Source organism: Lagopus muta, chromosome 10 (assembly GCF_023343835.1).
Source record: "Lagopus muta isolate bLagMut1 chromosome 10, bLagMut1 primary, whole genome shotgun sequence".
NCBI lineage: Eukaryota > Metazoa > Chordata > Aves > Galliformes > Phasianidae > Lagopus > Lagopus muta.
Window position 1 is genome coordinate 15,614,419 of NC_064442.1, and position 14,392 is coordinate 15,628,810.

Below are 14,392 nucleotides of genomic sequence, written 5' to 3' on the forward strand. Positions count from 1 at the left end.
TCTACTTCAGCTCATTCTTCTTTGGAATAATGCTGCCAAAAGTTTTGATTTTTCTGTCTTCAAGTGTTCTCAAAATCATTTTCAAGGAGTACCAGCAGTAGTGGAGTCAAGATACAAATGCTCCATGAAAGCAAAACATTTTTTAATCCAAACGTCACTGTCTGTTTCAGCTGCTGGAGCTGGGGCTTGGCTTCTTCCTCTCAGCAGGGCTTTTATACTACAGCTGCATCACAGGCTAGGGCAAGCAGCTGAGGGAGACAGAGCTGGTACACCTTTCTCTGCTCAAGGTCTATAGAAGTGAAATCTGGCTCATCCACATCGTTTTTCAGCAAGGAGCAAAGAAAGCTATAATTCAAGAGAGGTAGAATTTGCCAGCTATGGCACCCACCTGGGAAGTCAGCACCTCCTTCTGCTCAACTCACCTGAGCACTTTATTTAAGGAAACAGGAGAGAAAAGCCAAGGAAAGAAACAAAAGCAGAACAGGTTAAAGATGTGATTACCTACAAGTCTTAGAGTATCCACAACAGACTGTATAAGCAAGTAAAGAGAGTAGGAAATGCAGTTCTAAGGTTTAGAACATCACAGCAAGTTTACAAAACCCTCTAACAAGCTGTGTGTTCCCTAAGAAATGCCTTTGTTTCATGGTGTTCAACAAAAGAAAAACAACAAGAACAAAAAAGCGGGGAGCAGCCCCACATTTTTTTCTGGGGATTGAGTCACAGATTGATGTTCCCCAATACAGAGGTCTGCATATGTGCACTGAGGAAATTACAACCCTCACTCATCACACCTGACTTAGGATCATAGGGGACCCAGAAAGCAGGTCCACCAACAACAGAGATGGCTTATTCCAGAGAGGAACAAGATCATGACGTGAGAGATACGATGCATGTGGCAACCCACAAAGCCAACCTCTTAGAGATAGCAAGATTTGCACCTTATGAACACCAATGACATTCTTATGGTTTTCTAAGGACATAAAAGAACAGTTCAGAAAGTGGATGTGGGAAGGGACAGAAAGGAGCTGAAGAAAGAACTTGCTGTTGCTGCCTTCTAGTCATGACTAGCTTCTTTCACTCAGGAAGGCCCAGGCTCAGCCATTTCTGAGCATCCTTAATGAAACAAGGTCTGCCAGCAGCCTCCACTAGCTGCCACTTCTCACCTGCTTCCCGAGCACATGAAATTAAGTGAACCACTTGAAAAAGGCAAGAATTCCTCCATGACTCCTTTTCCTGAATCAACTTATATCTATTTGAACTTACCTTCAAACAGATCCTGAGATCTTACAAAATGGGGGAAATGATAGGTATTGCACAGTTTCTCATGGTGTTTTCAGTCACCAAGGCAGACAGAAGATGACAGACAACTGGGAAGCAAGCTGAACATATGAAGCCTTAGACAAAGCTGCTGATTCTCACGCAGCTTCCTCCCACATGTAGCGATATCTTAACCTTATTTTTAATCTCTATCAACGATAACTTAAGTACAGCAGAGATCTTCCTGATTAACATTTTTGTCAGAATCTGCGGTGTCATAGTTGATGCGAGGTGTGGTTTTATGCATTACAAAACTCAACTGTAAGTTCAAGACCGAAACTGTGTTGATTCTACTTTAAAGTGAACTCTGATGTTTCTGAAGAACTTTGAATTTAAAGTTTTCATCAATGCATCTGCCACGCTCTCAAAATCATCTTTCTCAATAGCATGAGCTATTGACTAAGTGGGCAAAAGCAAAATCAACAAGCTCCCAGCAGACTTATACCTACCTACCAAATTATACACTGAAATACCAGCCAAGGTTCTTATGTTCTATTCCAATTCTTCCTCTTTTTATCACACAACTCTTACTGTAACTTACTCTATCTGATTCTCAGAACCACTTTGCCACCTTTCCTCTTTAGAAAAATTACTACTATCAGCAAAGAAAACAAACAAAAACCACTCAAAATATATCAATCAAGAGAATATATAAGCTTATGACTCAAGTTTTATTTCCAATGACTCAAAAACTAAGCAGCATAGCGCATCACAATGCCAACCACTTACCAGTACAGGACGATACAATCAAGGATGGAAATTTTCTGAATGCTTTGTTATCTCTTCTTATCAGTCTTTGCAGGAGGGTTGTTAAGTTACATATAACTGCATTGTTAAATTGTAAGAGAAAATGTATAAACCTGTTGACATAGCCCAGACTTGAGCTTAAATGGAGCCCCAGGGCAGAGGCCACAGGTGAGGATAGTCAGGGCAATTATAAGCTGTTAGTGCATGCAGCCCCCTGACTTACTAAGTATTGACTGACATCAAAATAGCTGGAGGAGAAAAACACCAAAACTTTCTCTGAAACAATAATGCTGAAATGGAAGATTCTGCAACATGACACTGGATGAACGCAAATTACAGGTGCTGCTCTCTTCCTCAGAACCTCTACCAGCAACTTAACAGAAAAGACAGGCAGCAAGGGAAATGCATATCCCCACCTATGGAGTACAAGCCCCTCCAGTGCTTTGGGACATAAAGCCTCTCGCATTTCTAAAGCAACCGGTGATTTGGAATTACTAAAAGCTACAGTTGGATTGATTATTAGAAACTTTTTCAGAAATCCTTCCTGTTCCTAGAAGTGACATTAGCAAAGGAGTTTCCTGAGGTAACCTGGGCTTTGATGCCCAGAAAAGGTATGAGAGGAGGACAAGTAACGAAAGTGGATTGTTCCAAAGTAAAGGCATTTACTCTGGGTAGGAGCACAGTAACTTAGGGTGTGAGGTTTAGTCACCTCACACTATCTCAAGTCTTCTCTGCTTTTGAAATATCAGCCTTGTTGGCCAGGCACTGTGCACCTGCACCCAGTAATCCCTGCAATCAGCAGATCTCAGGCAAAGCCAGCTGGGCTGGTAAGGAAACCCATCAGCTGGCAGCCTTCCACCTCTTTGCCTCGGACCACACCAGGACAGAGTTACAAGAGATACAAACAAGTACTTCAAATTAACAGAGAGGAATTTGGTATGCTGCGCTCAATCCAGCTTCCTTCATCAGATCAGTTGTTAGCTCAAAAGGCAAACGCAGTTCAAAAGGCAATGGTTCTGATCTGACAAATCACAACACTTAGTAACATACTGTAACCTACAATGTTTTTCCTTTTGCAAATGCACAACAATCTGTTTAGACAAAGAGGAAGCTGTAGCTATTTCTGTTTAGGACATCCCATGCCCTGCTCTTTCTTGTTCATGCACAGGACTGAATGCACTGCACTTCTACAGCAGATCCACCTGCAGAACGGCACACTTGAGCAGAGGCATCAATCTCCAGGTAGCCCACGAGCAACTACACGGATCCAGCATACATAGGTCTAGTAATCCCAGGCCACAAATTCCTTCCTCTCTACTCATATTAAAAATTCCAGCAGAAGCTAAGAGATGTAGTGGGAAAAATCTTCACTAATAAGGAACCCAATAGTTCACATCCAGTGAGGACTTCAATACTCATTAAAACTGCTGGTAAGAATCCAAAATCTCCAGGGCATAAAGAGAACATGGAAAAAGCTCAGAAAATGTAGAAACTTTTATCCTAAGGCTTCTGAGACTAGTGAAGTGGCTGGTTTATAGCAAAATAGGAGAACTGCGTGGATCTGGGTGCTGAGGATGCCTCCCCAGTCTCTCCCATCCCATAATCCACAAAAACTCAAGTTCTCATTGCCAGCACAAAGTTTGTAGGGTGAGATATTATGGAATAACTCTGTTATTTAAAAACATAAAACCAGTAAACAAACAAACAAAACAAAACACAAAGAAATCCCTGGAATTAACATAAAGACCTTCCGAAAACCACAGTGCACAAATCTGGAGATTTCTCTGTCAGCAGCACTTTACTAAGATGCTCACAGAGACATCATTTTTCTATTTTGTTATACATACATAATTTTTTAAATAGGCCGTATGTAATAGTTGAACAAATTCATAGGCGAAGCATTAACAACTATATGTGGAAACTACTTAATTGGCTATTCCATTCCATGCTACTCTAATATATTACATTATAATAGGCATGACTTCAAGTGATTCAAGATACGTGGGTGCTTTCTGCACTTCCTAAAATTTAGTAAAGCTAACTGGTGCCCAAAGACAGCAGATTTTTGCATTTAAATGTCAGTTCTAAATTAGAACAGTCTGCCATTGGTGGAGCCGTGCAAATAAAAAAGTGAGCATACATCCTTCAAGATCCTTCTGACTTTGTAATGGGAAAAAGCTAAAAATAGAAAATCACTACCACTGTAGTTAGTAATAAGAAGCACAAACTGGCCAAGAGCATCTTACAAGAGGTACAGGGACACAAAGGCTCTCCTAACATAGCCAGACAATCTCTTCAGTGCTTTTAGCTTGTTTATAAAATACTGGATGTACACACGTGTGTGTAAGCAGATTTTTTAACGGCCCCAGCTTTGGTCGTTGCTGCAAAGCTTCCTGAAGTTCGAGTAGCATGAAAAATGCCACAGAAAAGAGACGTGCACTGCAGTGTTGTGCATCTGCTTTCTTCTTTATTGCAATAAATCAGGTACAGCACAGATACAGCGACTAAAAGCTCCAGATGCAGGCTGCATGACTTTTTTTCTATGCTTGTCGTGTCATGGGACAAAAAAGGGAAAATTTTACAATGTTCAAAAATTAATTGTAGGAGTATATAAACGACATAGAGTACTTAGGAGTTATTAGTAACAGCCAATAAGCTCTCAAACAGCAGCATGGAAATGTAATCAACCTTATCAAAGCCGGGATACCATGTAGGACAACAAAACAGCAAACCTGCCTCAGACATAGCAGGGGAAGGTGTTCTGCAGTACACTTCTGTGCACAGACCTCACGGTTAGTCTCTCTTCTATTATCATTGTTTCTATGTTAGCTTTTAGGAAAGAAAAGACAGGCTAGCCACAACAGAAACAAAAGTATTTTCAAGCTTTCTAAAATATCTGAAATCTGCCCCCTCATGCAACATCTTAACATGCTTTGAAAGAGTTAATTTCCTTTAAACCAAATTAGGCCCAAACTGATTTAAAAAAATATATATATCAAAAAATTCCTACAACAATCTATTTTGAAAGCATACTGGGAAGAGAAGCAAAACTAAAACAGAGATAAATGACAGAAACACTGATCACAGATTTCTTTCATGAAGTCATAGTAAGAAAGGGAGACAAGAGAGAAGGAAAGGGCTGGTGCATTCAGGGAGGGAAGAAGGGGTGAGTGGAAACAGCTGGAATTGTTCAGCTGTGTCAACATTAGGCTGTCTCACAGATTGACTAGCAAAGTGTCATCTGAAACCAATTACATTCCCAAAACCCCATGGACCCAGTTCATAACATTGATTAATCCACGTTGTGAAAACGTCCCCAAGCAAAACTAGAACAGCTGTCAGCCCTTGGTGCTCAGAAATAGCAGTTGATTTTACAAACAAACAAAAAAAAAACCAACCCAACCACTATGCAAACTCTTCAATACCATCTTTATAAACTGGAGAAGATTATATATCTTCTAGTGATTAAGAACAGAAAAAATCTCCACTTTCTTACAGTCATGCTGATTTTCCCTTTTTGCCATGGTGGATGCTAGAGCAGGTTGTCAACATCACAGCGAGGTCAGCACTAACCCTGGTGAGCAGTACCTGCCTGAGAACTAGCCAACTGAAACTCCTACAGATGAAAAAAATCAGAAATGAGCCATACTTGTGCACTGGCTGGCAGCCCTCGCTGCACTACCTGCAATGTGCCCATGTGAGGCCAGGGCAGCTCTGCCGCCCTCTCCATGCAGCTCTCCTCCTTCAGCAGCTCCAACTCAGCTCCAACATGGACCAAATGCCTGCCACAAGGAAGCAAAGCGCACACAAGCAATAACGAGCTCTCCAGAGCGAGCCACTGCCACACCAGCACAGACCTCCAAGCTACCCAACCATGTAGCAAAAGCTTCAATCTTTAAACAACAGAGGAATTCAACAGCTAGTGTGTACTGCTGAATATGTAAGCACTAATTACACTTTTCAACTGCCAAAATTTATAATTCAATATAAGTCAAGCAATTCAAAACATTTCTCTTCAAAATGTTGTTAAAAGTTGAATTCACTTTTGCCTAATTAAGACCCAGTGTGAGAAAGTGAAATAATTTCCCAAATAACATTGACAGCAGAAGTTATGAGTGGCCAATAGTAGCTAACAAACCCAGAAAATAATACGTAAGGTATTCTTAAGATCATGTAAAAAACTGTGCAAAGTAATTGTAGAATTAGAGCACACTACAGAGATATTCAAGATGTGTCCCTATCATACACTCATGAAATTACAGACTTTGAAGTAAAAAAAAGACCAGTGGGATGATGCATTCTTTCATATTGTAAAACTTGCTTACCATGAGTTGATGCATTTACATTGTTAACCCCTGCACTAAGCCCCATAAATAGTTTGATCAAAACATTTTTTACAGAAGATGCATCAGCTGTTCCTTCTATTAATTTGTTCCAATGTTTAACCACATTCAGCACCAAAGACTTTTCCCAATTCTCTGGTTTGAATTCATCTTCTCCAGCATTTAGCCACTGGTTCCCATCTTGTTTCTCCATCAGGTTAAATACAGTTCTTTCAGTATCCAGTCTTCTCTTTCTGAAGATTTTTCAACACTGTTATCCTACAGACTACCAGTTTTCTCCTTCATAAACCCAAGAAAGAATGCTTCATCTGGATGAAGACCCCTCCATTCCTTCCCAAACACTTTGTGGTAACTTTCTGAACCTTACCGATGTTTCCAGGTCTCTCCTAACATGCTTACCCTAGAATGTAAAGAATTATTACTTCAATAATAGTATTGCCAAAACACAGAGGTATACAGAAAGGCAAAGCCTCATATCTCTTCTGTCTCATTCCCATTGACACAAACAAGCATCAGGTGACTTCTTTCCCTACTAGAAGCCTGTGGTCAGCTGTTATCTGAGCGGAGCATTTCTGCTGCACAGGACAGTTTTCTCCCACCCAAACATGCTGTTTTTCTCAGGTGACTTGACGTACATAAGCCTCCTGCTTAAAGAGGCGAAACAATTTTGAGCTCACTCTGTAAAATGTCACAAGTACTTTTTAAATCTCATATTCTGTTGCTCTTTGTGCTACTTGGAAATAAAGCATCAGTGATTCACATAGATCTTTCCAAATAATTAACGGGAATACTGAAGTGCTGAAATTAGTCCTGATCCTTGTGGAATTGCTGTGCCAGCTTACACCGATTCTCCATGAATGTGTCTGAGATACGGCAGGTAGCCAGAGCCACATTTAGTGCACAGATTGCTGCAGCTAAAGCAGAACTCACAGGAAGAAGCAAGAAGGGACTTTGCATTACATTCTGGTGAATAAAGTGCGTTCAATCCCCCACACTGTGGCTGTGTGAACAACTCTCACAAATAGGAACTGCATGTGAATTTACAGTTCAGAAGTTCTCAAAACCGCATCATATTTGCAACATAAAGGTGAAGCTCCATTGATGTTAAGCAGTAATTAAGATCATGAGGAATTCCTAGCACCATTTCTATCAGCCTTTCTCATTCCAAGTTTTCTGAAAAAAATATGGATCAGCGCCACAGATTGGTTATCTTGAAGGGTCAAGTGGTGAAGAGGAGGTACGAAACAGATGACTAAAATAAGCAAAGAACAACAACAGAAGGAATGTCTTCCCCAAAAAAGTAATGACCATATATAGCTTGCCTTTTTTTATACATAGCTGATAAGTGTTTGATGTCTGAGGACCTTTCATCAACTCTGTCATCAAGTGGTACTTCCCAAATGAAAACTCGGTGTTCCAAGAGGGACAGTAGGTATTTATTTGAACTTTTGAAAGCATGACTGCTCTATTTAACCTTGCACAGCCCATTATGACGAAGTGCAGTTTGCAGAATTTCCTACTGACCGCAGGAAATCAGGCCAGTAAAATGCATGACTTTCACATCACCTCTCTGTAGCTCCTTAGAGCTGCAACAAGAGTTTCCTATGCAGGTCACCCACCCAGAACTGGAGAACTTCCACTCCTGTGGCTGAGACATTCTGGGAGATTTCCCTGGGCACAACACACACTGGGGTCAGTTACTGTGTTGAACACCTTCGAAAAATACACGTGGCTCAAAATCTGCACATTCACAATACATGTCTTTAAAAATGTGCCCGTAGGCTCCATCTGCAGTATCTTTCAGATTAAGCGTCCTGAAAGATCTACAGCTGTAACTGTATGACAACAACATAGCACAGAAAAAACAATAATATTGAAAACAAAACTAGTGGATGACATGACAGTGCACATCAACAAAGGACAGATACAGCAGAGGTCGTAATACTTAGATACATTTAAAAAGACATAAAGCATGTTTGATGCAGAGAAAGTATGAGATACAGTAAGCGCATCTGATTAAAGATCCTTCCTTTCTCATTCAAGAAGATCTTTTTATACTTCCTTTTACTACATGCTGAGGGGAAAAAATAAACCACAGACATAGGCATATTGTATAAGATGTTAGGGAATACAGCTTTTTATTTTTAATCATCCCCTAAGAACAAAAACAGGGAGAGACAGATAATTACTGTTGGGAAGGCTTACGCCAAGAAATCTACCCAAGTAACATGCTACATCTTTTAACAGCCCCTGGGTTTCTGGCTGCCTCTTCCATGTATCGACCCCCAGACTTGCTGAGCTCTATGAACACTGAAGAAGGCCAGGAAAGGAACGGTCTTCAACATCTGACCTCCCACTGTGGTTACACTGATTAGATTTTATGCCTCCTCAGCCTCTGCAGCAGGACGCAGTGGACCTCATCAGAGTGAAGGCAGTACCTGTTAATAAAGCACCCCTTGCCCAAATTTAAAGCTTAATCACTGCTACCACCAGAATTGAAGTCTACTATGAAACCAAAATGGCGTGCAAATAATTTATATGTATGTATTTGGTGTGTATATATACACACACACACAGAAATACACGCACGCTTTTCAAAATGTATAGATTATATCAAGTATATATTCTGGAAAATGGTCATGGGAACTAGCAATTTGGAAAGAAAGAAATGCCACAAAAAGTCATCAGCGCCTTTAACTGCCTTTTTATTACTTTGAATGTCTAGGAAAAAATACGAAGTAATTTAAGGCAAGATGCAGAAGCTGATTAAGTTTAACTTTAATCAGTTTGTGCTGCAAGAACTTTTCCGTTCCTCTGCAGGAAGGTACAGCTGCCCTGTCTGCACCTCACACAGCCTCCAAAAGCACCCACAGATATGCTGATCTGAACCTGGTGCGGTCACAGGACAGGCCAAAATCAGCTACCAAATGAACAGCCTGGCCACACAGACTCAGGCCTTGGAAGACGTTGAAATTTTGGAGGAGGACCCTCAGATCCAAGAATCCTTATTTCCTGTGCCTATTTTCCAGCACTGGCTCTGCGAGCTCAGCTTTTAATGACCTACTGCTACTTTCTTGTCCAGAAATGTACTCTCTGCAGTAGATGGTGCATCTGTTTCTGTTTTAATTCCACCTTATCAAGCTGCTAATTTTATAGACTGTCGACCAACCCTAAAGTGCTCGGCATCACACCTTGTATTTGAGTGGAACATGATCTGTTCGCTGAGTTTTCAGCCAAGCTAGCTTCATGAATCACATTTCAGTATGAACTAGCCTTGGTACACAAATGGGTTTTCCAGTGAATGTATTAATTAAATGACAACAGCCAGAATCCACCCAAAGACTTGCTTCAGATGACACAATGGTTAGAAAACACCTAATCATCTCAGCTAACATCATAACAGTGCATTAAAACAGCAACTGATTTATCTGCTTTTTCCTCTAAAATGTCATTTTACAGACTGCCATTGTTTATTAACACTTTCATGCCAGCACTTGAAATTCCTTAAGGCTAAAGGTGCATTTTAAGTATGCATGCAGACAAAAAAGGCAGTGTGAGTTTGTCTACATTTGTTGTTCAAATGCACCATCTGAAGATTTTGTCCCATAACATCAGCTTCTGCACGAGGGAAAGGCTTCCTGGAAGGGAGGAATAATATTCTGAAGATTTCTAAAAGCTACTAGGTTACATAGAGCAAAACTGAACTACAGCACTTAATCCTAGAAATGCTCAAAGGAAAACTTCAGAAAACAAAACCTTTTGTGGCAGTGTGACCCAAAAGGTCAGCACATAACTGAAGTTATTTTCAGGTCTGTTGCAGACAAAATTACACCAACTCTCATGCTGTCAAAAAAAACAATACTTTCCACAGAACTCATACACTTTATTTGAAAACCTTGAAGCCTGTTACTAAGTTGCTAAAGAAGCTATGATTGTCTTGTTATTGTCAACATGCCCACCCACCCACTCAACCTTCAAAACATCAAAATTCACTTTACTCCCACTATTCCTTGATGTAAATTATTCTCCTATTAATAATTCTCTTTTATTGTTATAATCATTCTTTCCTATCTTGCATGAGTTGTTCTCACCCTAACACGACCAAGTTTGATCTCACTTCTTGAAAAAAAGAACTAATCAGGGAAAAAATACAGATGTTTGGGGCAACATCCTTGTCTCCCTCCAATCACTGGCAATGTCTCACTGTCACAGCTTTCACTGACTTTCATCCTGTCACCTGCATGACTTAAAGTAACACTGCTGCGCACACGACACTGGAGGTACCAGCCATTGCTAACAGGTATGTCCCAGCTCAGTCACGTACATTACATCTGAAAGCAGTACTGGCACAGAACATCATCTGCACACTTAACTTGCTTTGCTACAGAATATGACTCTTCCTCACTAGGTCATAATAATTACAAGCAGCTCCAAGGCTAACACTCCTGGGCATGATGTGATGAGTCACGATACGGAAATGCAAACACACTGTGTGAGCCTTCCTGGCCAAAGAGACCAAGACATTCACCAATATTTGTTCTCTAATCCCACATTATGTCACTAAGAGAAAGCAAATTTGTTCTTCCCCTAAATTCTTCTCCTCATTTCACTTAAATGAGCACCTTTATGCCATGAAGCTGTTACGCCACCACTCCAGCAACAGTAAAGGTATTGCACGAGTTAGACTGTATAGATTACCTCCTGCAACCATTATGTTCACCACATGAAGAACAGATTTGCTGGCAGGTTATCTAAGATCCTTCCAAAGTCAGAAGCTAGATCCCTATAACAGAATGGCACAAATTCTACAGTAGGAGATAGGCTCCCTTGTTTTGCAGTCTTACTCTTCAATCATTTTCTAGACTCAGAAAGTATTGTAAAAGCAACCAGCCTTTCTAAAACTTGCACTCAGTAAGTATGGAGGCCAGAGGGACTGTTTATGCCTGGCCTGAAGTCCTTCAGGTCACAGAAAACCTCAAAATGGTCAGAAAAATCCATGGGCATGACATTAGCACAAAAGTTTGTGGCTGCTGTTAAATCGAAGTCAGATTAGACAATTACAGAAGACCTTTCCAGTATGAAAATTTAACATCAATTTACCCAAGATGCAAGTCCAGGAAATGCAACTTTTTTTTGTTGTTGTTCACAGTTTGCTTTTTTACCATTAGTTTTAACAATATGTTTATGGGATTGTTGCTTTTTTTTTTTTTTCTTTCTGTCTGGCTGAATTCTCCCCAAGTGTCTACAAAATTGCAGCAGCAATTCCCAGTGATTGCTCTGACACGATAATAATGGGGGACTGCAGCTCCCCAGCTACTATATCCAGCCAGTGATTCTCTGGGGCTGCTGCTGTACAGTTTGGGGTATTTGGGCTTTTTTTTCCTTTTAATTCTTCATCTTGTCCTATTATTATTATTACAGTCAATGTTACCCAGGGGTTTCATTCAAATTTTCAAACAGAGAGATTCTAAAAGGCAGAGGCCTCTCTTATTCTTCTCCATCTTCCTACATGCCTTTAGTACAAAATTTTTCATCAGACGTATATGCTGATGTATAATAGGTGCCAGAACCAAATCTCTTCTGTGCCTGACAGGCACTGGATTATAGAAAATGTGCCTGTAGCAGTTGGTGAGTTGGCAAAGTACTTTTTCATATCAGAGCTACAATATACTGTGCTGACTTTCCTAACGATGACGGGAATTTTCAGTTTTAGTCTATGATCAGGCTGCAGCTCTTCTACTGCACCTGATTTCTATGGGATACCAGTAATAGCTAACAAAGACATTTTCAAACTTGCATTGTACGCGAAAATCTAAAAGATCGAGGCATATTAATAAGTACTGGCTGGGAGATATATTAATGTCTTTTGGCAATGAACATTCAAAGATGAATTATTTTATCCAGGTTTTGAAAAGCAGCACGGAGCAAACAATAGAACTGGGTGGCAGAGGGCTGGAGCACAAAGGAGCCACTTTTAGCTGAACCTAAAAATGCTTCCTATAATCCGGGTCCAGCGTGGCAGAATAACGATTCTGATACTGGGAGACAGAGAAGGGGAATATGAATACATATTACATATGATCTTCAGCAAACCTTTTTAATTACACAGTTCTGTTTTGTTTCTTTTTTTTAAACTCGGTATTTTCCTTCTGCACACCAGTATTTAAATACTTTCACAGTGTGGAAAGTGATACTTTCAAAAATGAACCATCATGGTACTTAAAGCCATTACATTAAAGGTACTTTACACTCTGTAAAGACAAAGACACAAGGGCACTTCAAGAAAAACCCTAAATCCAGATTTGTTTGTCATTAGACATTATATCAGCAAAGCTTCTATATTGGCAAGGCTTAAGACTGAATCCAGTGTTGTACATTGAACTATTTACATCTAACTTTATAATTTTTTACAGTACTTCTATAATGTTCTTAGAAACTAAGGCAGGAGAATATCCCTATCTTAGATCAGAGCAGTGTATTTTATTTAAGAGGGAAAATGTTAGAACTTCTCTTGGACAAGGGCTGTGTGTCCAGGCCAAGTCAATGACTTGAATTCACTTGAAAATCATTACTGAAAGTAATCACTGAGATATGAATGCATTCGTTTGCTGTTGGTGAAGTAAACTCAGTTGCTGTTGGTGAAGTAAACTCAGGTTGCTTAGCTGAAAAACTAAGCTATACATTAGTTACTTAAAAATTTAGTTAACCAATACTGAAGCCAGTACACCCAAAAATACATACTTGTCATATTAGGGGGTCCACAATCACCTACTGAGTTAAAAAAAGAGCATCAAATATGGCCAAGTCATATTGGAACCTCAGTACAAGATTGCATTTTATCAAAAGAAGGCAAGCTGCTGACAGAAACTGGTAGGGGACATCAAGAACTATTGTACTTTAGCATTCTAAGACATGCTTCTAATTCAGAGAATAAAGACAAACGTAAAATAAACCATCTGCAATTAATATTTGAGATAAAAAAAAGTTTACATAGAAATTGATGTTGTTATAAATGAGAGCCATAAAGATTGCTGCATGCTCATAAAGATCGATGCATGTTAAGAAAGATGGCAGGTTTTTGAAAAAGATGTCTTCTGCTCTGAGATTCATTTCACAATTCTATATTCAGTAACTGTTCCGTTCATTTTGTTTGCATGGGCCTGGTTACCATCATGCTCAAGATTTTCAAACTGTGTCTATGCAGCTCAAAAATGAATAATTTATTAAGTCTCCTGTATTTGCATCTGGAGAATTTACTTAGGGCTATATCTTTCTGGCATTCCAAATGCTGAACAAAGCAGGCTTGCCTATGATGCAAAGTGCTGAGAGAATGGTTGCAATATGTGAGGAAGCACACACCAATAGAGGCCATCACCGTGCCTGCCCAGAACAGCAACAAATGAGCTGGAAGGTGTCATTATGGTCACCGAAGGCACCAAGGCCCTAACTTCACAATACATCACAAACGCAGACCATTGCATTTTCAGTCAAGCTGAGTTCCACTGAGCTACAATAAGAGCAGGTTGCAGACTCCAAAGGGGTACTGTGATTCAAAGGAGTGACTGCAGCAGTACTGTGCTCCTTAAGCAGACCCTGCAGAGTGGGGGATGCTGGAAACCACCATTGTGAGTGGAGAGAAGCAAGAGATGGTCCCAGGGGAGCAAAAGCAAGAGGGAGAGTTTAAGATCAATGGAAAGAGAGCCCAGCTGGGCCAAAAGGTCTCCTTCTCTCTTCCACAAGCATTCTGTGCTCTGTTAGCACTTGTGACACTCTCCCTTTTACTGCTTCAGCTCCTGCTACACTAGCCATCAGAATTACATTAGAGTTCTAAGTGGTAACTAGAATTAGTATATTTATTAATAAATTAACGATTGTATCAAGCCTCGTTTGGCTGACAAAGATTGCTACAAATACATTTCCATTCCTCTGTCATTTTAGAAAACAGAAGGGAAGAACTGGATGAGAGAAAAGGGCTCACTAGGGAG

The 14,392-nt window shown here is 40.1% G+C and overlaps 1 protein-coding gene across 4 annotated transcripts in view; it reads right to left on the reverse strand.

The window, feature by feature from the left end:
• Nucleotides 1–14,392, reverse strand: part of RORA (RAR related orphan receptor A) — a 384,562-nt gene that overhangs the window by 265,124 nt on the left and 105,046 nt on the right. The window contains exon 1 of one of the 4 annotated variants that reach the window (XM_048955843.1): nucleotides 2,047–2,082. The exons of the other annotated variants lie outside the window; for them this stretch is intronic. The gene's annotated coding sequence lies outside the window, so the exon portion shown is untranslated. Of the gene's footprint in view, nucleotides 1–2,046; nucleotides 2,083–14,392 lie in introns of those variants that run through there. 4 annotated transcript variants of the gene reach the window in all.